Source organism: Quercus suber, unplaced genomic scaffold (genome assembly GCF_002906115.3).
Source record: "Quercus suber isolate HL8 unplaced genomic scaffold, Cork oak 2.0 scaffold_159, whole genome shotgun sequence".
Classification (NCBI taxonomy): domain Eukaryota; kingdom Viridiplantae; phylum Streptophyta; class Magnoliopsida; order Fagales; family Fagaceae; genus Quercus; species Quercus suber.
In genome coordinates, this window is record NW_027069620.1 from 373458 (window position 1) to 394083 (window position 20626).

The 20626-nt window shown below is 32.6% G+C and overlaps 4 long non-coding RNA genes across 5 annotated transcripts; 1 reads left to right on the forward strand and 3 right to left on the reverse strand.

Annotated features, from left to right (window-relative positions):
- Positions 1 to 1073: 1073 nt before the first annotated feature.
- Positions 1074 to 1554, reverse strand: LOC136069254 (uncharacterized). Its single transcript, XR_010630483.1, has 3 exons — positions 1425 to 1554; positions 1268 to 1311; positions 1074 to 1149 (listed from the first exon to the last, which is right to left on the reverse strand). It is a non-coding gene; the product is annotated as an uncharacterized LOC136069254 (long non-coding RNA).
- Positions 1555 to 2909: 1355 nt separating this feature from the next.
- LOC136069255 (uncharacterized) lies at positions 2910 to 5251 on the forward strand. The gene is made up of 2 exons (XR_010630484.1): positions 2910 to 3314; positions 4967 to 5251. It is a non-coding gene; the product is annotated as an uncharacterized LOC136069255 (long non-coding RNA).
- A 478-nt stretch (positions 5252 to 5729) lies between these two features.
- On the reverse strand, positions 5730 to 7192 carry LOC112007549 (uncharacterized). The gene is made up of 2 exons (XR_002882493.2): positions 6369 to 7192; positions 5730 to 6088 (listed from the first exon to the last, which is right to left on the reverse strand). It is a non-coding gene; the product is annotated as an uncharacterized LOC112007549 (long non-coding RNA).
- Positions 7193 to 15028: 7836 nt separating this feature from the next.
- On the reverse strand, positions 15029 to 20295 carry LOC111994581 (uncharacterized). 2 transcript variants are annotated; one of them, XR_002881100.2, is made up of 5 exons: positions 20038 to 20295; positions 19140 to 19217; positions 18320 to 18348; positions 18170 to 18232; positions 15029 to 15155 (listed from the first exon to the last, which is right to left on the reverse strand). It is a non-coding gene; the product is annotated as an uncharacterized LOC111994581 (long non-coding RNA). The 2 variants fall into 2 exon arrangements; XR_010630493.1 differs by having other exon boundaries at positions 19134 to 19217.
- Positions 20296 to 20626: the final 331 nt, after the last annotated feature.

Sequence of the window (20626 nt, forward strand, 5' to 3'; positions counted from 1 at the left end):
CCCAAATCCTTTCCATATTCTCTGCCTCCGCTTCCTTTTATTGATATACAAATCACCAAATAAATTATAAAAGGGTTGTCTTTGGACATGTTTGCCTTGTCCATTTTAACCATCTTTCCCTTGTCTAAATGTTGTACAATAGACTCAACAGAGTACTTTCCAAAATGCCAGATTTGGGTCATTGGACATGTAAGTTCGTAAAAGTTAGAGCACTTGCATCAATGAGTGTATAATAGAAAAATTGTATAAAATTTATACATTTCTAGACAAAAATGATTCACATCAATGAATATATAATTATGTAAATTTACAAGTTTGTAAATTTAGACTGACACTATTTATTTTGCATTTTATCTTTTATTTTTTCTTTACGTACCCTAAAGATAAGGGTCCGTTTGGTTGGAAAGATAAAAAAGTAGGAGAATAGAAAACTGGGAGATAATGGAAAATAGAAAGGATAGAAGAAATTTTAATTTCTCTCGATTGTGTTTGATTGGGAGATAGAAAAGTGGAAGAACGGAAAATGTAATTTGTTTAAATTACTCACATGCCCCTACTAGATTAAGAAATTATAAATTATATTTTTATTAAGAAATTGTGTATGGGGGGCATTTCATTAAGACAGTAAAGAAAAGTAGAAAACAAAGAAGGAAAAGACAAAAAAAAAAAAAAAAAATTTGTGAGTAAAAGAACATTGCAATGAGGGATATTTTTGTCAAAATTACTAGTCCAATTTTGAGTTTTTTACTTATTTTGGAGAGATTGCATTTTGGTGGGCTTAGCAAGAAAATGCGTGATCCCCACCAAATTTTTTTTTATCCTTGGCAGATAACAACAAATGATATTTTCTCTCATTTCTTTTCGACCTTTCCTATTCCATTTCTAACCAAACATAGCCTAAAAGAAGAGAATGGATGGAAGCTTATATGTGAGTAGTGTTGTAGATTAGAAAAAAGAGAAACAATAAAAAATATATATATAAAAAAAAAAAGAAAAAAAAGAAAAAAGAAAAATTTGTCTCGACAACAACTGTNAATAAAAATCATTATAGTTTATACAAAGAGCAATGACCATACCATCGCGGTTATCATCGTCGACTTCTTCGCCATAATATGCATCTTCATCTTCAACAATGCTCCTGTGATCTTCCTGCACATGGTGCTTTGGTTTTGTGAGTAATATAGCTTATAGAAAGTTAAGAACACCCATGTGGGTCTGTGTAAAAATCAAAGAAATTTGCATAAGTAATAGTGGGTTTTTGACGAACCTTGGCTGAAGATTTGTGCTTTTTGTTGGGTCGGCCTTTTTCACCTGGAATCATGAATTCAAACCAAAAATTAAAAATAAAAATCAATAACTTTTTTTTTTTCCCATTAATTTCTATTTAGACAACAAATTTTATACTAGGATTTTCATGAAAGTACCGTGTCCCATGACTGACTGTTCTGTCTGATGTAGTTTGAGGAAGCGAGATTAGATTTATAGTGCAGTACAGTTACAGAGGAACCGCCTCAGATTTTCGGATTGTGGAATCGGTGCTCGCCTTTTGTAGTTCAAACTTTTATTTATAACCGAAGGCCCGAACCCATCAAGCTTCAGAAATAACGAACAGGGCCTACTATTGAGCCCATCACGGCCTACGTTGAGAGTCAATTTATTGACCAGCAATACCCGGGTCATATCCATCAAGCACAAGGTGGTCAACCAACCGGTTCTCTAAACCGGCTTAGACGACCGTTTATTTCACTGTAAAACATTTTTCAAAATACATTTTCAATAAAATGTTTTAAGGTGTTTGGTGTGATACAGCTAATTCAGTTTATTTGAGGTTTTAAAAATTGTGTATAAAAGTTTTAAAAAATAAAAAGCTAGCTTATAAGTGAGTCTCAATGTAAAAGTTTCAAGCACAAATCATAAAAACTTATGGCTCAATCATTGGAGTTGTCAATGCCGAAGGTCTAGCGACTAGATTGCTAGGACTAACAACTCGCTCAACCAAACTACGGCAACTCTAGTAACTAGACAAGTGGGTTAGGTGACTGAGCGCCGACATTGACCACTAGACTAGGGCTACGGCGACAAGAGGGTCAGCAATAGTTGTTTGATCAACAACATAGACACCAAAAGGTGGTCGAGAGACGATATATGTTTTTGTAAAATGTTTTATAAAATAAAGGTAAACCGTTTTACTATATTTTATAAAAATAAGGGGTTGTTTGATATAGGAGTTTAAATACATGTTTTCAGTTTTTAAATAATATTATATATATTTTTATATACTTTTTTTACCCACATATATTTTCAAAAAATACAAACAATATTACTAGAATACTCCCTTATTTTGGAGTTTTAATGAAGAAAATAAAAAATTTATTCATTTATTTGGGAGTTTAAGTGGGAGAGAATGGAATAGGTAGGAGGGAACACTCATTCCTCTCTAATCTCTGTTCCCTTAAAATCTCAAATTTTCATTCCTCCCGAAATTGGGAGGAATAGGAGGGAATGAAATTAGATTTAATGATTTTTTTACTAAAATTCTCAAAATACCCCTATATATTCAACTCTTTATTTTAAAATAGGGGTCTAATAGTAATATTGTCATAAAATGATTCCATTCTATTTTCTTCATGCTGCTCCCAAACAAGATTACTTACATTCTATTCATTTTCATTATTTTATTTTAAAACATCCAATCAAAAGTACTTAATTTCAGTTAATTTTATTCTTTTCTCTTACTTAAATACATTCTATTTGATTCCATGGGTCATTCTACCGTACCCCCCAAAAAAAGGGGGGTACGGTACCCACCTATATCCAAGCCGTTAATTTTTTATGGTTTTGATCTTATCCATTGATGCAATTTTAAAGGTTTTTGGTTACCGGTTAAACAGGTTTTATATATAAACAAAAAACTAAAACATTCATTCCTGTCTCACGTTTGCTTCTCTACCTCTCTTCTTCCTTTGCTTATTGCTCTGACCCTCAAATCGTTGATTCCTCTGTCTGCATCTCTAAACAAAACCCTCAAATCGTTGATACCTCTGTCTGCATCTCTAAACAAAACCCTCAAATCTCTAAACAAAACCCTCAAATCGTTGATACCACATCTGCGGCGCAACCCACAAACAGTCAGAGCCTGGCGCACCCACAAACAATCAGAGCCCGGCGCACCCACAACCTCAAATCGGAGGCGCTTCTTCTCATCCAATCCACTCGTCGGCGCCCAACTCAGCGGCGCTTCATCTCTTCCCAGACGACTCAGCGGCGCTTCTCCTCTTCCATTCTAAATCGACGGCGCCACCCACAATCTTCGGGTTCTCTCTTTACATATGATTAATGCTGATATGGGTTTATGTTATTTCTCTAAACTTTGTGGGTTTATGATATTATTGTTTTGTTTGAGTTTCGGTTCTTGTATATTTGACAAATTAATCTTTACAAATTGATTGCCTAGATCACTACTGCCATGTGAAACGAAATTGTAATAAGGTTGCCAATGCTTTGGCAAAGAAATCTCGGTTGGGCTAGAATTAGAACGTGACTCCTACGTTCTATAATTTTTGTTGTATTTTTGTGTTAAAAAAAATATCCCAATAGACATTCCCCTTGAGAATTCTTCTATCTTTTATAAATTTTAATATCAAAGCCCTCTGTTCTGCATCAATTCTTTTCTTTTAAATAAGTGCATTTGGCAACTAAAACTTACATTATTGAAAGAGGGAGTACATGGGAGTCATTCTCTAAGCCAATTCAAGAAGATCAAACAAAAATAGGATGAATTTGTTATTGATGCCACCTCTGTTTGATTCCTTGCTCAACTTTCTCATTCCTTGGCCCTGCTTATTTGGATATTTGTTGATGCCTTTTTTTTTAAATTTAATTTTTTATATTATTTTAAAACTACACTATCAGCTGTTAAATCTCATTTTATTACGTTTTTTTTTTTTTCAAATTTTAAATTTTAAATTTTAATTTTTTTAAAGTTGAAAAATCATTTCAATGCTTTTTCCTCTACTTGATGAAAAAGCTACTACTAAGCCAAGGCCTAGGGGTGTTGAATACCGCATAGATTTTGATGATTTAGCAGGTTTTGCATAGTTTGATGCTTTGGCTAAAACAAGTGCATTGTAGTGAACATCAACTAGTTTATAGCTACAATTAGATTCAAAACAAGTTTGTGGGGAGTAAAATTAGCAGTTGTCAATTTTTGAGAATATTTTTTCACTTATTATCTCCATTTTTTTTTTTTGGTATAAAAGGAATTCATCCATAACCTGGTTCTTGTGCCAGGCATGCTTATGTTATCATAGTGGATTGTTGTTGTATGTGTAAGCAAGCTGGGGAGTCTATGATTACTTATTCTTAAATTGTTTTGTGGATAGAGATCCGTAGTCTTTCATTTTATGCCTCTTTGGGGTGCAGTGGGGTATGCCAAAGAGGGTGTAGATTTGTTGGCATATTGGAAGGGGCAGTTTTCTAGGCAGAAAAATGGTGATATTTGGAATGCAATCCCTCTGTGTCATGTGGATTATTTGGAAGGAACAAAATAACTGGACATTTCTAGGGGTGTCCCACTGGCCCATACCTTGAGGGTTTCCTCATCATTGAAAAAAAAAAAAGAGTTTTTGGTTCTTGTGAGACACTTACCTTATTTGTTGAGGGGCTTAATTTAGGCATTGCTAGGAAATGTTTTCAACTTCTCATCATGTGCTTTGTATTTTTCCATGCAAGTCCCTTTTTTTGCACAAACTTGGCGAGAAATTACATAGTGTGCTGGTGCAGCATTGTGCATGATTTGAAGATAGTATTCTACAATTCAATTTTGTCATCTAGGTTGTCTTTCGAATTAGATGTCTAACCTGGCACAGGAAATTAGGACAATGAACAATGATCTGTCAGTTTTAACTTTTAAGTTATAAGTTATTCTTCAGTTTAGCACTTAATCTTCTTTTTAAATGTTCTGCAGATACCAGGTCTTCGCCAGCCATTCCAGCCTCAACCTTGAATCTGATGTTGGAAAATCAAATGATGACAACCTCCTGCACGATGAGCAACCTTTTCCATGACTTCGGCCTTTTCTCGGTTATTGCTTCTTTTTCTTTGTGGGTGTTAGGGGGAGGGGGTGTTTTCTTGGGGCAGAGGTAGTTAATGGAGAGTCAGAAATAATGATAAGCAGACAATGTTGGTTGTTTATTTTCTGAGATTTGCCAAAGCTTTAGTAAATATTTCCAGCTGTTTTCTTTACAATAAATTATATATAAAAATCCAGATTGGTTTGCAATTTTTTAATTAGATCATTTAAAGTTCTAAACTTATGAAATCATTGCAATTTCAAGTTTTTGTTTCCTCCTACCATCTTTGTTATCATGGACAGAAGAAAGCATAGAAAAACTATTGATAAAATTTTGTCTATGGTTATCCATAAGTTAATTTGACAACCATTTAACTTAGAGCATAAAGAGAGAAAATTGTCTAAACCTATCCAAATAGAGATAAAAAAAATTTCCCCAAGAACGAGTTTTGCTCGCCCCAACCATATCACCCACTTCGCCGAATATATACATATAAGGCAAAGTTTTCATCATCTAGAACGTAGGGTCTTTTGGAAAAAGGGCATGATACCAAGAAGCACCCAACCCCATGTTCATTCTTTCCATCACTTTCAGTTCCAACATTTTCAGTTCAAGGGAAATGACATCAGAAACTTAATCCTTAAGCACAGACGAACATTATCAAGAATCAAAATAAATTTATCATGCCCAACAGTGTATTCGGGAAATATTCATGAAAAGCTAACTGAAATGAATGTTACGTTTGCCAATTACAGCTACCTCTTCCTTGGGACGCAATGACTAGGCAAAGCTCAACAAACAAAAGAGCATTGCAGACCTAAATGGTCTAATTTATTGGTAAAAAGTAGTGCTTTTATTCGCACCCTGTGAATCTCCAACAACTGCAAAATGGAATTGGGGAACTAAAAGTCTGGGAGTATTTAGGATGCAGTAGTTTGCTTCAAATATGAAATGAGGTCAGCCCGTTCCTGTGGCTTCTTCAGCCCGGGGAATACCATCTTAGTCCCAGGAATGTACTGCACAAACAAAAACAAAAAACAAAAGAATTAGGCCATGTTTGGTTTATTAAAGTTGCAACAAAACACTTCAATGTACTAACACCAAAAGAATTTATCACACACAAATGCATATACTTGCACCAATGAAAAACCGCTCTCTAAAACATGCAAGGCGATATTCCCAAAGTAAGATAAACTATCTTCATATTACTCTCTCTATTGCATACACACACATGCAAGGTGATCGTTGCATTTTCTAACATTATGGCAGTGTCTTTTATATTGAGTTGATTCATACCTTTTTGGGGTTCAGCAAGTAATCATACAATGTCTTTTCCTCCCAATTCACAGCCATGTTCTTGTTAGCAGCTGAATAGGAGTACCTGAAGTTGTACCAGACTGCCTTCCGAACAATCCATTCAGATTGGGACCTGAAAACTTAGAACAGTTTTATACACAACTCCAAAACTTTCAAGAGAGTAGCGATCACAACAGCTTTCAAAAAGAAGTAAGCACAAAAAATTCTAAAGCATATTTACAAAACTTATTAATAAACTAACAAGTGCATCTGCACGAAGTTATATCCATAAGACACGTTACTTTTCTCAGAGCATTCATCGAAAGAAAGAAAAAGCCAAAGATAGTTTGTTTTTTGTACAATTTAAATCAGTGCCCAACCTAGTAATGAGATCCTTGAAATAGCAAAATATTGTGAATTTTAACGAACTTGAAACATGTTCTCCGCAACACCCATCACAACGTCCAATAATGCAATGTCCAACAATCTTAGCTCGGACAAGAAATTTCTCATTAAACAACAAATCAGAGAACAACTTAAAAATCCAAATAACATACAAAATAGCCTCTCACTGTCTTTTTTTTTTTTTTTGAAAAGCCTCTCACTCTCTCTGTCTTGCCTTAGCCTTAGGTTTTCTTTTCTTTTTTTTCTTTTGTTTTTCCGTTTGGACTTCGGAGATTGGAGTCTTCGGTTCGGACTGCCGGGTTTACATTTTTTTTTTTTTTTTTTTGAAACGCTGGGTTTACATTTTTGGACTAAAGCCTTTTTTTTTTTTTTTTTTTTTTTTTTTTTTTTTTTTTTTACATGTGGGCTGGCCGGCTGGGTTACAATTTCAGAGGGGCCCAAGTCTTTTTTCTTTTTTTTTTTTTTGAAAATTAACCTACTTGAATTTTTTTTTTTTTTTTTTTTTTACATGTGGGCTGGCCGGCTGGGTTACAATTTCAGAGGGGCCCAAGTCTTTTTTTTTTTTTTTTTTTTTGAAAATTAACCTACTTGAATTTTTTTTTTTTTTTTTTTTTTTTACATGTGGGCTGGCCGGCTGGGTTAGGGGCCCAAGTCTTTTTTTTTTTTTTTTTTTTGAAAATTAACCTACTTAATTTTTTTTTTTTTTTACATGTGAGCTGGCCGGCTGGGTTACAATTTCAGAGGGGGCTCAAGTCTTTTTTTTTTTTTTTTTTGAAAATTAACCTACTTAAATTTTTTTTTTACATGTGGGCTAGCCGGTTGGGTTACAATTTCAGAGGGGGCCCAAGCTTTTTGTAAAGGGGACCCAAGTCTTTTTTTTTTTTTTTGGAAAATTAACATACTTAAAAAAAAAAAAAATTGGGCTAGAGGGGCTTGGGCTCCACCTCTGTCTGTCCCTGGCCCAGGGAAACCAAAAGGAAAACCAAAACAAAACAAGATTAATAACAATTCAGCAATACAAAAGCCAATAAGCAAAAACCCCCATATGGAAAACTAAAGAATAAGGATGAGTCGTACTGAGATTTTTAGCAACGAGAAACGATGGAGACTTCGAACAAAAGGGCAAAGAAAGAGAGGAAAATCGGTTTCTTGAGCGTAGGATCTTGTGGGCTTTTCAACTTATGGACCGAAAATAAAATTGCAGGCGTGAAGGATTTGAACCAGAGTTGCTTGGCAAAAAATATACCAACTTGCCACCATGTTGATTAGAACAAAGTATAGAGATGAAAATTGACCTTTTATAATTATGTTCAAATTACACGTTCCAATATTTTATAGGAACAAATACCAAATAGCTTTAGAATGACAAGTTTGTATAAATTTTGCGAAACCCAAAGAGAGAGAGAGAGAGAGAGAGAGAGAGAGAGAGAGAGAGCGTTTTGTGGCACCGATAAGTCTTTAACAACAAAAACATTTCATTGTTATTAGGGCTCTCTCAGACTTAGCTAGTGGAGGCTATGATGACTCAAATGAGGCTCATACTTATTATTGTGGTCGATATGCTAAACTCTCAATGACAAAATTATTTGGATAATTTTTTTTAAAATGACTGGGTTGTTCGTTTTTGGTAAAATCGGTCAATTGTGCTTAATTGTTTTTAGCTTTTCTATTGGTAATTTTTGTTATTATGGAAATTTTTTGGGATGTTTATTTTGCTTTTGATGGGTCTAAATATAATAATAATTTTATGAAACAAAACTGCATAGACACTTTAATTGGAGTAGTTATACTCGTGTCGGATACAGTCATTTAACACTTCCGCACACGTGGATCTAATGAATATGTCTAAAAAATATAAAACCTGGTGTAGTAGCCTTGATTGATGACTATTTCATACTGGAATTGTAGCTTCATTCAAGTGTTTACTAAAAATTTTAAAATTGTCAACAATCTTTGTATTGGATTTTTTGCATAACTTGCTAATTGTATAGTCACCCTATTTCCAACCTTAGACACCACAATAAACCCACAACTATGATTTAGTTGTAGATGTTGCATAAGAACAATTAGAGAGCACACAAGGTTACCAAAATACCTCTGAAACCTAAAAAATGGCCAAAATAACCCTAAAGCCTAAAAAATAACCAAAATACCCCCGAAACCTAGAAAATGACTAAAATACCCCCAAAATCTAAAAAATGGCCAAAATAACCCTAAAACCTAAAAATGATCAAAATAACTTAGAAACCTAAAAATAACCAAAATAATCCTGGAACCTAAAAATGACCAAAATCACACTGAAGTCTAAAAATTGACAAAAATAATCCCGAAACCTAAAAATGACCAAAATACCCCCTAAACCTAAAAAGTGACCAACATACCCTTGAAACCTAAAAATGACCAAAATACCCTCAAACCTCTAAAGTGATGAAAACACCCATAAACCTTTGAAATGACCCAAATAAACCCAAAACCTCTAAAATGGCGACAAACAACGTGAAACTTCTAAAATTATCAAAAATACCCTGAAACTTCTAAAACGACCAAAATACCTCTAAACCTATAAAACGACAAAAATACCCCTAAAAATATCTAAAATGACCAACATACAACTAATCCCGTAAGATGAACAAAATACACCTAAAGCCTCTAAAATTACCAAAATAGGAGTTTGGGGTATCTTAATCATTTTTTAAGTTTAGGGGGTATTTTGGTCATTTTTTTATGTTTACGGAGTATTTTGGTAATTTTTTAGTTTTACGGGGGATTTTGGTAATTTTTTAGGTTTAGGGAGTATTTTTATCGACTTACAAGTTTAAGGGGCTTTTTTGTCATTTTATAGGTTTCGAGGTATTTTGGTCATTTTATAAGTTTCGAGAATATTTTGGTCATTTTAACGTTTAGGGGTTATTTTGGTTGTATTTAGGTTTCAGGTGTATTTTGGTCATTTTTAGGTTTCTGGGGGTATTTCAGTTAATTTTTAGGTTTTGAAGGTATATTGATCATTTTTTAGGTTTAGGGGGTATTTTGGTCATTTTTAGGTTTAAGGGCTATTTTGGTCATTTTTAGGTTTCGTGGTTATTTTGGCAATTTTTTTAGGTTTCAGAGGTATTTTAGTAATTTTTTAGGTTTTGGAGGTATTTTTGACATTTTTTGGGTTTAAGGGGTATTTTGGTCATTTTTAGGTCTCGGGGTATTTTGGTATTTTTTTGGGTTTCAGTGGTATTTTGGTCCTTTTTTTTTCTTTTTTTTTTTTTTTTGTGTTTTGGAAGTATTTTGGTCATTTTTAGGTTTCAAGAGTATTTTGGTCATTTTTTGGGTTCCAGGGGTATTTTGGTCATTTCGTAGGTTTCGATATTATTTTGGTAATTTATAGGTTTTAGGGGTATTTTGGTTATTTTTTTTTGTTTCAGGGGTATTTTGGTCATTTTTTACATTTCGGGGGTATTTTGATCATTTTTAGGTTTCGAGGGTATTTTGGTCATTTTTTGGGCTTTGGGGGTATTTTGTTCATTTTTTGGATTTCAAGGGTATTTTGCTCATTTTTAGGTTTTGGGGATATTTTAGTCATTTTTCTGGATTCTAGGGGTATTTTGGTCATTTTTGAAGATTTTAGAGTACTTTGGTCATTTACACTTAAAGGACATTTTGGTAATTTTGATAATTGGGTAATTGGGTGGGTTAGGGTTTATCCATAATAATTGGGTTGGGTTGAGTTTGGGTTAAAAACAATTAGTTAAATGAGTTTTAATAGGTAAATGAGTTTTATATACCTAACTCAATTATGTCCACCCAAACCCACTCATTTGACACTCTTAACTGCACAATGTGAGGATGGAACAGTCAAGTATGAGAAAAAAATAAGGGAACCACCTAAAGTGACAAAAGAACTATCATATGTGATATTAAAATCGCACAATGTGAGAATGGAACCGTCAAGTGTGAGAAAAATGTAAGGGAATCACCCAATGTGACAGAAGAACTGTCATATGTGATGTTGGAATCGCACAATGTGAGGATGAAACCGTCAAATGTGAGGAAAAAAAAGTAAGGGAACCACCAAATGTGAGAAAATAACTGTCACATATGATGTTAAAACTGCACAATGTGCAGATGGAACTGTCAAATGTAAGAAAAAAGTAAGGAATCTGTCAAATGTGAGAAAAGAATTGTCACATGTAATGTTGGAACTACACAATTTGAGAATGGAACCGTCAAGTGTGAGAAAAAAAGTAAGAGAACCATCCAATGTGAGAAAAGAACTGTCATATGTGATATTGGAACCGCACAATATAAGGATGGAACCGTCAGATGTGAGAAAAACAAGTAAGAGAACCACCAAATGTGAGAAAAATTGTCACATGTGATGTTGGAACTGCATAATGTGAGGATGAAACCGTCAAATGTGAGAAAAGAATTGTCACATGTGATGTTGGAATTGCACAATGTGAGGATGGAACCGTCAAATGTGAGAAAAAAAAGTAAAAGAACCACCAAATGTGAGAAAATAATTGTCACATGTGATGTTGGAACTGCATAATGTGAGGATGGAACCGTCAAGTGTGAGAAAAAAGTAAGGGAACCACCCAATGTGACAAAAAAACTGTCATATGTGATGTTGGAACTGCACAATGTGATAATGGAACTGTCAAGTGTGAGAAAAAGATAAGGGAACCACCCAATGTGACAAAAGAACTGTCATATGTGATGTTGGAACCACATAATGTGAGGATGAAACTGTCAAATGTGAGGGAAAAAAAAAGTAAGGGAACCACCAAATGTAAGAAAAAAACTGTCACATTTGATGTTGGAACTGCATAATGTGAGGATGAAACTGTCAAATGTGAGAAAAAAAGTAAGGGATCCGTTAAATGTGAGAAAAGAACTGTCATATGTGATGTTGGAACTGCACAATATGAGGATGGAACCATCAAGTGTGAGAAAAAAAGTAAGAAAACCACCCAATGTGAGAAAAGAACTGTCATATGTGATGTTGGAACCGCACAATGTGAGGATGAAACCGACAGATGTGAGAAAAAAAAGTAAAAGAACTATCAAATGTGAGAAAAGAACTGTCACATGTGATATTGGAACTGCACAATGTGAAAATGGAACTGTCAAATGTGAGAAAAAAGTAAAGGAAACACCAAATGTGAGAAGAGAACTGTCACATGTGATATTGAAACTGCATAATGTGAGAATGGAACCGTCAAATGTGAGAAAAAAGTAACCTGGTGTAGCAAGTTACCTACTAGTGGGTACCGTACCCCCCCTTTTTTTGGGGGGGTACTATAGAATTACTCTTCACTATAAATAGAATCTCAGGGTATTGTATTATTATTGAGCTTGAAATAAAATTCAGTTTTTACTACTCTCAATTCTCTCTCTCTCTCTCTCATTTTTTACACAAATACAAATACGCCATTGTTGTAACCTTCTCAAGCTCAAAATTTCACAATAAGTTCACCAATATGCGTTGAAAACTTGGATCATATATTGTGATGCTAAAAAACAAGGGAGGAAATTAAGAAAGAAGTGAAGTGAGATCTCAAAGTACGGCTATGCACGCACCAGTGGGAGGGTCTCGATGTCTGAGCTAATCTACAATCTGGTGGCTTTATGATTCAACCTGAGATGCCTCCTTCTTCAGAGTCGAGTAGTAACGACAACAGGCAAACACCACCACATAATAATAATTCTGAGAATAATATTGATGATAAGGTATGCATTCCATATCTCTCTCTCTCTCTCTTATACTTTGTGTAATAGTGTGTCATTCTTTGTTCAAAGAATATTTTTTGTTTTTGTTTTGTTAATTTTTTTTAAAACCACACCTCTCTCCTAGCTCCCTTGATCTATATATATATATATATATATGCTGCCATCACGGTTGATATATTTGCTACCGAATCCTAGAGATAGATCTGAAGTTGTATAATCCACCAGGGTGGGGTTTAGGGTTTTGTGTTTGTGTTTGAGTTTAAGGGGGGAATGAGCAGATTAGCTGTGTGCGCGGCAAGAATGTAGTAAGTTAGACAACATTTTGAAGATTTAAGAAAAATAGCATCTCGAGTTTTAGAAACTCGAGATCCATATTAAAACTCGAATCCCAAAGACTCGCTTTGCAAGTATTTTTGGACTGAAAATGCCACATAGATCTCAAGTTTTAGAAACTCGAGTTCCATGCAAAAAAAATTTTAGTTTAATCGCCCCTATAGTGGCGTTTTTAAGTCCTATAGTGACGTTTTAAAGGTCTTTAGTGGCGTTTTCCTGCAAAATTTTTTCATTAGTGATCAATACTAGGTTCAGGGAGCCCTATAGTGGCGTTTTTAAGCCCTATAGTGACGTTTTAAAGCCCTATAGCGGCGTTTTTATTCTAAATTTTTTAAGCCCTATAGCGGCGATTTCTGAACTCGAGTCTTTAAAACTCGATTTTCATGTGGATTTTTTTCACATCATACTCATCCGCTTACAAATCGAGACTTTAAGTCTCGATTTTTATCTTGGAACTCAAGTTTTAGACACTCGAGATGGTAGTTTTCAACATTCTTTACGAACCTGACAACTAACTAAATTTTTTAATTTTTATTGTTATTTAGAAAATAAATTCCAGTTTAAGTCAGACGCTGTTGAGAAGAGGAATGATCAAAAAATGCGAGAAAGGTTGGGTAGGGTAGGTGGGTTCTTTACTTCTGTTCTCAAGTCTCCACTGTCTAGGTTCAAGTGGAAAGAAAAACAGTTCTTTGTTTACAGTTCATGTGGTGATGTCTGGCCCCACGTGGCCTGTGACGAATGATGATGTTGTTTAAGTTTTCTTTTATTTTTTTAATAAAAAATAATTTTAGATAAGGTTATAGGATTTTTTTTTTTTTTTTTTTTGAGAAAAAGGTAAGCTCTTCTAATTTAGGTAGTTGGATGGTTACAATAGAAGATGATGAATTTAAATTCTAAAAATTTATTTTCTGTTAAAAATGACTAAATTCTAAACATTTTCGTTTAAAGTATAAAGAAGTGATAGTACCGTATAAAACTCTGACTCTTCAAGTTTTGAATTTATTTAGCTAAAATGCAAAACACTCTAATTTTTTTTAAAATTCATTACAATCCTCTAATTTTACTTTTGTTCATTCTAATATTCCAAGTTTCAAGTTTATTTAATTAAGTCATTTTCATTAACTTCTCGTTAAAATTTTTTGAAAAAAAAAAATTGGATTTTTTTTTTTCATTCATTAATTGGATTTTTTTAATTAAAATTAAAATTTTAGACAAACCGCAACATTAAACGGAAGTTGATGAAGAGCTCTTAATTAAATAAACTTGAAATTTAAAGGACTAAAATGAATTATGGTGAAACTTAAATAATAAGTTTAACATTTCAGCCAATTTCTTTTAATACATAATCTTTTAATTTTTGAATTTATATTGTCATTTTTTTTAAGATAAGCATGTAGTAAGAGAGTGAGGGAGGGAGGAATGGATATAAGGTTCGAACCACATATATGAAACACCATACATATATACTACTATTGAACTGTCATCCCAGAGCTTTGAAAAATTAAAAACAAAGACCCCAAAGCTTTGAAATTTGAACACTAGACAGTAGACACGAATTGATTTGATGTGAATTAGTAAGTTTAGAGATAAATCCAATTTCACCCCAACTAATATGTCAAGTCGTGAATAAAGCATAATACTAAATCACACTTAATATAATATGTCAAGTTGTGAATAATAATAATAATAACTGGTTACTAACCCGTGCATCGCACGTGATAGTTTTTAAAAAACATACATATTTACTTTGCTTAGAGAAATAATCACTTGAAACAAATAAGAATTCACCTCTACTTAGTATGACTCAAAACATACTATGTAAGTATAATTTTATTTGAAATGTAATCAAACATTAAAGGAAACTAAACAATTGTATATCAATTATTGCAAAATATCTAGATGAACAAAAATTATGTAATAAATAATGCTTAGGCAAATATTCCATTTAATATATTTTGTTTATTCATCTTTTGACTTATTTAAAAAATATATTCCTTATACTTTGTAATCTAGAAGAGTGGATGATACTCATATCTACATGAGCACAATATAAAGGAAGAAACTCATAACAAACTTTAGGGATAATAATTTAATGATTTAACTATTTTTAGAGATAATTTTATAAATAAATTCATTCAAATAAGTTGTAAACACTCCCTCTCTCGAAAACTTTAAAAACAACTGTTAAATTCAAGCATAAGTAAATAAAGATACAACAACTACCAAAATAGCTTTCACATAAATATTTTGAAATTCCCAAGGTCTTTATACACAAAGGCAAAACAAATATCCAGTGTACAACTCCTAATCTCCACTTGAAAATATTATCTGCAAAATAAGAGAATTCATACCTAAAAAATAATTCATTTAGAAGGAAATAAAAGGAATCAATATGTATTTTCTACTGTTAATGGAGGCTTGCAATTAGTATGCACTTCCCTCCCTTTACCACTCATTTGAAACAATGGGAAGAATACTTTACATAAATTCATGAACTGCTTATACTCAGGAGATAAAGCAATTATGAAAGATACCATTTATTTCCAAAAAAAGAAAAAGAAAGAATAATCATAATGAATCGAAAAGCAAGCAATATGAATGGCTTAGGGATGATGATCCAATATGTTTTGAAAATATTGGACATCAATGCAAGAACCTATACGTGACTTTCATTAAACATTACATTTATCATGAATTCTATCCAGCACATGCTAGAAACTTTTAATTCAAAAACTTTTCACAACTAAAGAAAATCAAATATGACTACAAACGATGTGACAAAAAATTTAAAACATTATTAGCAAAATATATTAAAAAACAAACATAGACCAAATACAATAGAAACTGATAAGGAACTTCATTAGCACAACTTTCCAATCAAAGCACGAAAGCGTACGAAAATAAAGAAAATGCTAAATGTACTACTAATTTTAGAATAAAAGGCTTAGACAACTTACTTCAATGAACAATTGAAGGAGTAACATTTCATAACTTTGTACAAATGAGTCATTCTATCCACTACAATGACAACTTCAAATTCTAAAGCATCATCCAAGATGTTGGATTTGTGAAAGTAGTATTATACAAAATATGAATGATTCCAATTCATGGGCAACTAAAAAGGCCTAATAGATGCGTCTAATGAGGGAAACATGAAAAGAAAAAACGTCAACTTGAATTTTATTTGCCTTAGTCAAATGAGTTCAATGTTGTTCTAGACAGAGAGACTTTCAAAGGATGTTACAAACCCCAAGAAATTGCACATTGGAGATGGTGAATTTAAAAAAAATAATGTATGATATAGGTGGAACATTTTGAACAATGAATTTCATGATTTTATCTTCTCATATACTTGGTTCAGCCACAAAAATATTGCTTTACATGCATAGGAGGGGGTGTAGTGTTTATCTTCATTGGTAAAGGAACAATGTTAGCACTGAACCACCCAGTTCTGGAAAGACAAATAAGAGTCTAGTAGAAAAAGAATTTATTGGCACAATCACAATCCTTAAAAGAGGCAATATAGAAAGAGTTTCTCTATTCCTGTTCCAAAAAAGCAATCTTTAAGCTGGAGAGTCCCACTCCATGGTCAGAAACTCTGTGCATAAACCCACTATTGGATATAACTATCAAACTAATGGTTAAAAAAGCCTATCAAACTAATGATTAAATAGAGACAAATAGAAATGCATATAATTAGTTAATATAAAGACATAATACATAAGCTAAGACACCGGCAGCAGGAACATTAAAAAATCTTATCAGATTAATATGAAATTGAAGTATTATAAACATATTATACAAAGTTTGAGAAAAATGATTTGGCAATTTTTCTATTATTTGAATCTTAAAATTTTCTGCTATCTTAAAGCCAAAAACAGTTCCAATTATAAGATATCACATTAAGGAATCATGGATGAAAAGAAAAGATACCAAGTGTCAGATTAATTTGAAGATAACTATTATAAAAATAAAAACAAAAAACAAAAGAGTTAGCAGTGAAGTTGGATAGAGAAAATTAAACATCTTAGACTTCTAAAGTGATCAAGCAGAGGAGGCATCCAATTCATACTCATTTGTAGGCCCAAAATGTCCTAACTATAAATGAAGCAAGGTGAGGGTGACTGTTGCTACCATTTTGAAATAAAAAAAGGTAATAATTTCAGTTGCTCAAGTCTTTGCAAACAATTAAATGTTATTGTTCATGAGAGAGTGCCATAGATCATATTAGTTTTATTCTGATTTTAAAAGGGGAAGATGAAAGAAAAAAAATCAGAAAAATTCAAAGAAAAGACAAAAGAAAAGAACCAATTTATCTTAATTAGATACAAATCCAACCACAATTCTTCCAGCATACAGTTGAAATGCATAAGTATAGAGAATCAGGACATTTTGGAAGTAGTTTAACATAGAAACAACTTTGAAATACAAAATAATTTCAACTTAAAAGACATAATGCTATGATGTTAACTGTTTCATTTGGTCATAACTGACTGGGTTAATAGCATTTACTGTAGCATTTTATGCTACATTAGGGCCAAGGCTAGTCCAATAATTTTCTTAACAGATTTGTGAAGGTCATAATAGCTTCCACTCATGATTCTTGTATTTGAATTTAGTCAGCTGTTCAACTCAAAGTTTTGTTGATCTGGGTAAAAGTGACTTAGAGTAATTAATAATATGTACAATTCCCCTACTACACAGCTAATTTGTCTTTAGTTGCGCATGCTTAAATATCTAAAGCATTTAAAGACTGTAGATGTCAATGGTACTGAACTCTTAACTTCCAAGGATTTGTTCACAAATGATGGAAATATTATACCTGAGCGCTTATTATCTCTAACCAATGCATAAATCATTATGAAATTTGTAATTCTCATGCCTGTAGTGGTTCTTTTTTAAGAGAACCATCTATAGCTCACAATATCAATGGAATAAGAATAACAAATTCTAAAAAAATATAAATTATGCAGTAAACAAAGAAAGCACCAGATTACCAATCAAAGTGATTATTGGCTTTGCAATGCCCCAATTTATTGGCCAACAATCTCTTCTTTTTTTTTTTTTTTTTTTTTCTATATCAATTAAAACATGTCAAAACAAAGAAAAAACAACAAAATTGAACTTTATGTGATATCCCAAAACATTAATAGTGAAACTAAAACAAATCCAAATATTTTATTAATAGTGAAATTAAAACAAACCCAAATATTTAATCAGGTTGTAAAAAGAGGAAATTCAATACAAATCAAACCAAAAAAAAAAAAAAATCCATCTTTGTTTCTCATAAAAGACCTTAAAGCACAACAAATTTTTCCAACATACTCAAAATATGTCTTTACCTGCACATCATAGGGTCCAATTGTATCCTTATGGCCTGCAGAATCTTGATGAGTAATGCCCCCCTAAAATCCAAAAAACCCAATTTTAATTTCTTTACAATTAAACCTGATAATAATCAAGTAATTGAATAGCTTTGTGACAAAGTGTACCTGTAACATGTATGTGACAGTCAAAAAACCTGTAAAACATAATATATATCAGAATACACTGAAATTATCATACACAATGAGTCAAGATAATTGCACGCACATAATATCAAAAACAACAATGAGTGTAGAACCTCTGTGTGGATGATATAGAAATCCACCAAGAGGAATCACTGCAATCCATATCAATCAAAGAAAATTGAAATTTGAAAAAGATCAAAATGAAAAATTTTCATACATTAAAAATAGTCAAACATTAGAAGAATCCAAATTCTTCAAGTCAATCCTGAAAATCAAACTTTAAGGAGTGAGAGGAGTGAGGCCTTACTGAAACACCAACCAAACTTTAAGGAGTGAGAGGAGAGGACTATGGTTGGAGAGGGAGTTGAGGGCAACCTAGGAGGTAGAATGCTCGACATGTTCAGTGGAATCAAAATTTCAAAGTGAATGGGAGCAAAAGAAATTGAACCAGAAAAGAGTCGGGTTTTTTTTTCTTCAAAGATATCATGTCGCTCGCATGGTATTCATATAACTCTAACATCGAATTCTGCGAAAGACAATTAGAATCTACCAAGATTTTTCTCCACAAATGTTTGGCTACCCCAACCTTATCATGTGAAGAATTGGAACAGAAGAAAAAAAAAAGGGAAGAATTGGAGTTTGATTTTTAAATTAAGCTCAAATTTAAGTAATTAAGATTTGAAATTATATATCAACAAATAATACACATAGCTTCTGTACTGTTTTTGCAGAAAATAAACTGAACAATACGGAGGTAAAAATGGAGTGAAACGGAACAAACAATCTGGAGAATCACCTTCACCTTTGACTAACTTGAAAGCCCATCCTTCAAGACTTGTAGTGACCAATCTTCTAAATCTTGGTTGCTTCAATAGATTTTCTTTTGAAATGGAGCAATGTGAGTATTATCGACAACCATAATAAAGCACATTGTAGACAATCCATTAAATGATGAAAATGATATCAAACAGTGATATAGATGTGTATATTACAAATTAACAATTGAAACTGAATTTAACTCCAACTATCGAATGAAATTTGGTTTATTAAATAGAGGAATAAACAAACTTTAGTACAATCAATCACCCCACTAAAAATATGGTGTAGTACTCTTAAATTTTATTGGTTTAAACAGATCATTGGTTTTTTTTATTTTATTTTATTTTTTTTGGGTGTGGTATTCAAAAAAAAAATAAATTAATTAAAAAATTAAAATGAGGCACACATGTTCAGCAATCTTGAATAACCATACTAACCAACCCAAACCTTCAAAACAGAAATAAAATCACCACAAAATGCAAAATAGCAGCAACCCTAACATAACATTTCGCAGTCTAGCATAGAAAAACCCGAAAGATTATATTACCTATTAAACTTGTTTACTGTTTCTTAATGTACAAAACTAACTTACGTTTATAATGCCCATATAATAAATTATAGAAAGGGAAAACCAATGTAAGATAAATACAACAAAAAAATACCATACATCAAACCAAACCAAACCCAGAATCAAAACCAAATTAAAGAATCCTAGGAAAATAAAAATCCAATAAAAATTGCATTAAAAAAAATTCAATACCAGAATTTTAATGATTCTTCTTTGGTATAACTCTGACAACAAAGGAAGAAGAAGACGTAGAAACTCCGCAAAAAAACAAAAAATCAATTAAGATGAAAGAGAAAGGGGAAAAGAAGCACACCACAAGCAACGATTGGGTTTTCTGAAGGATGACTCAGTCAGCTGGGTCGGACTAATGGACGGGCTAGAAGGCAATCATGGACGCCACTTTTGCCTTCAACGGTGGCGATGTCAACAACCCCAGTTTAGATTAAGCTGCTTCTTTATTGTTGTTAGATTCAAAGAAAGGTGAGAGGTAAAGACTAGTGGTGGTTCTGGGTTGTGGAGAGAAAATTGATAGTGAAGATGGGCAAAGAATCGGATTTGAGAGAGGAGAATATATATATATATATATTTTTTTTTTATTGGGTTTTTATGTATTATTGGGTTTTAGTGGGAAAAAAAATCAGAATTTTTGTTTTTTTTTTTAAATAATACTGATTGGAAAATTGTGATGTCAGCAAAGACTTCGGATATATATATATATATATATGATGATGATGATGATGATGATAATAATAATAATAATAATAATAATAATAATGCTTAATAAATAGCGTTAGTGCTATCCATGTAAATGACGTCACCTTATTATAAGGCATGTGATACCGATGGATAAGAATATGATTTGATGCTGAGAGGTCATGAAAATTGTATGGAAGAATTTTGGA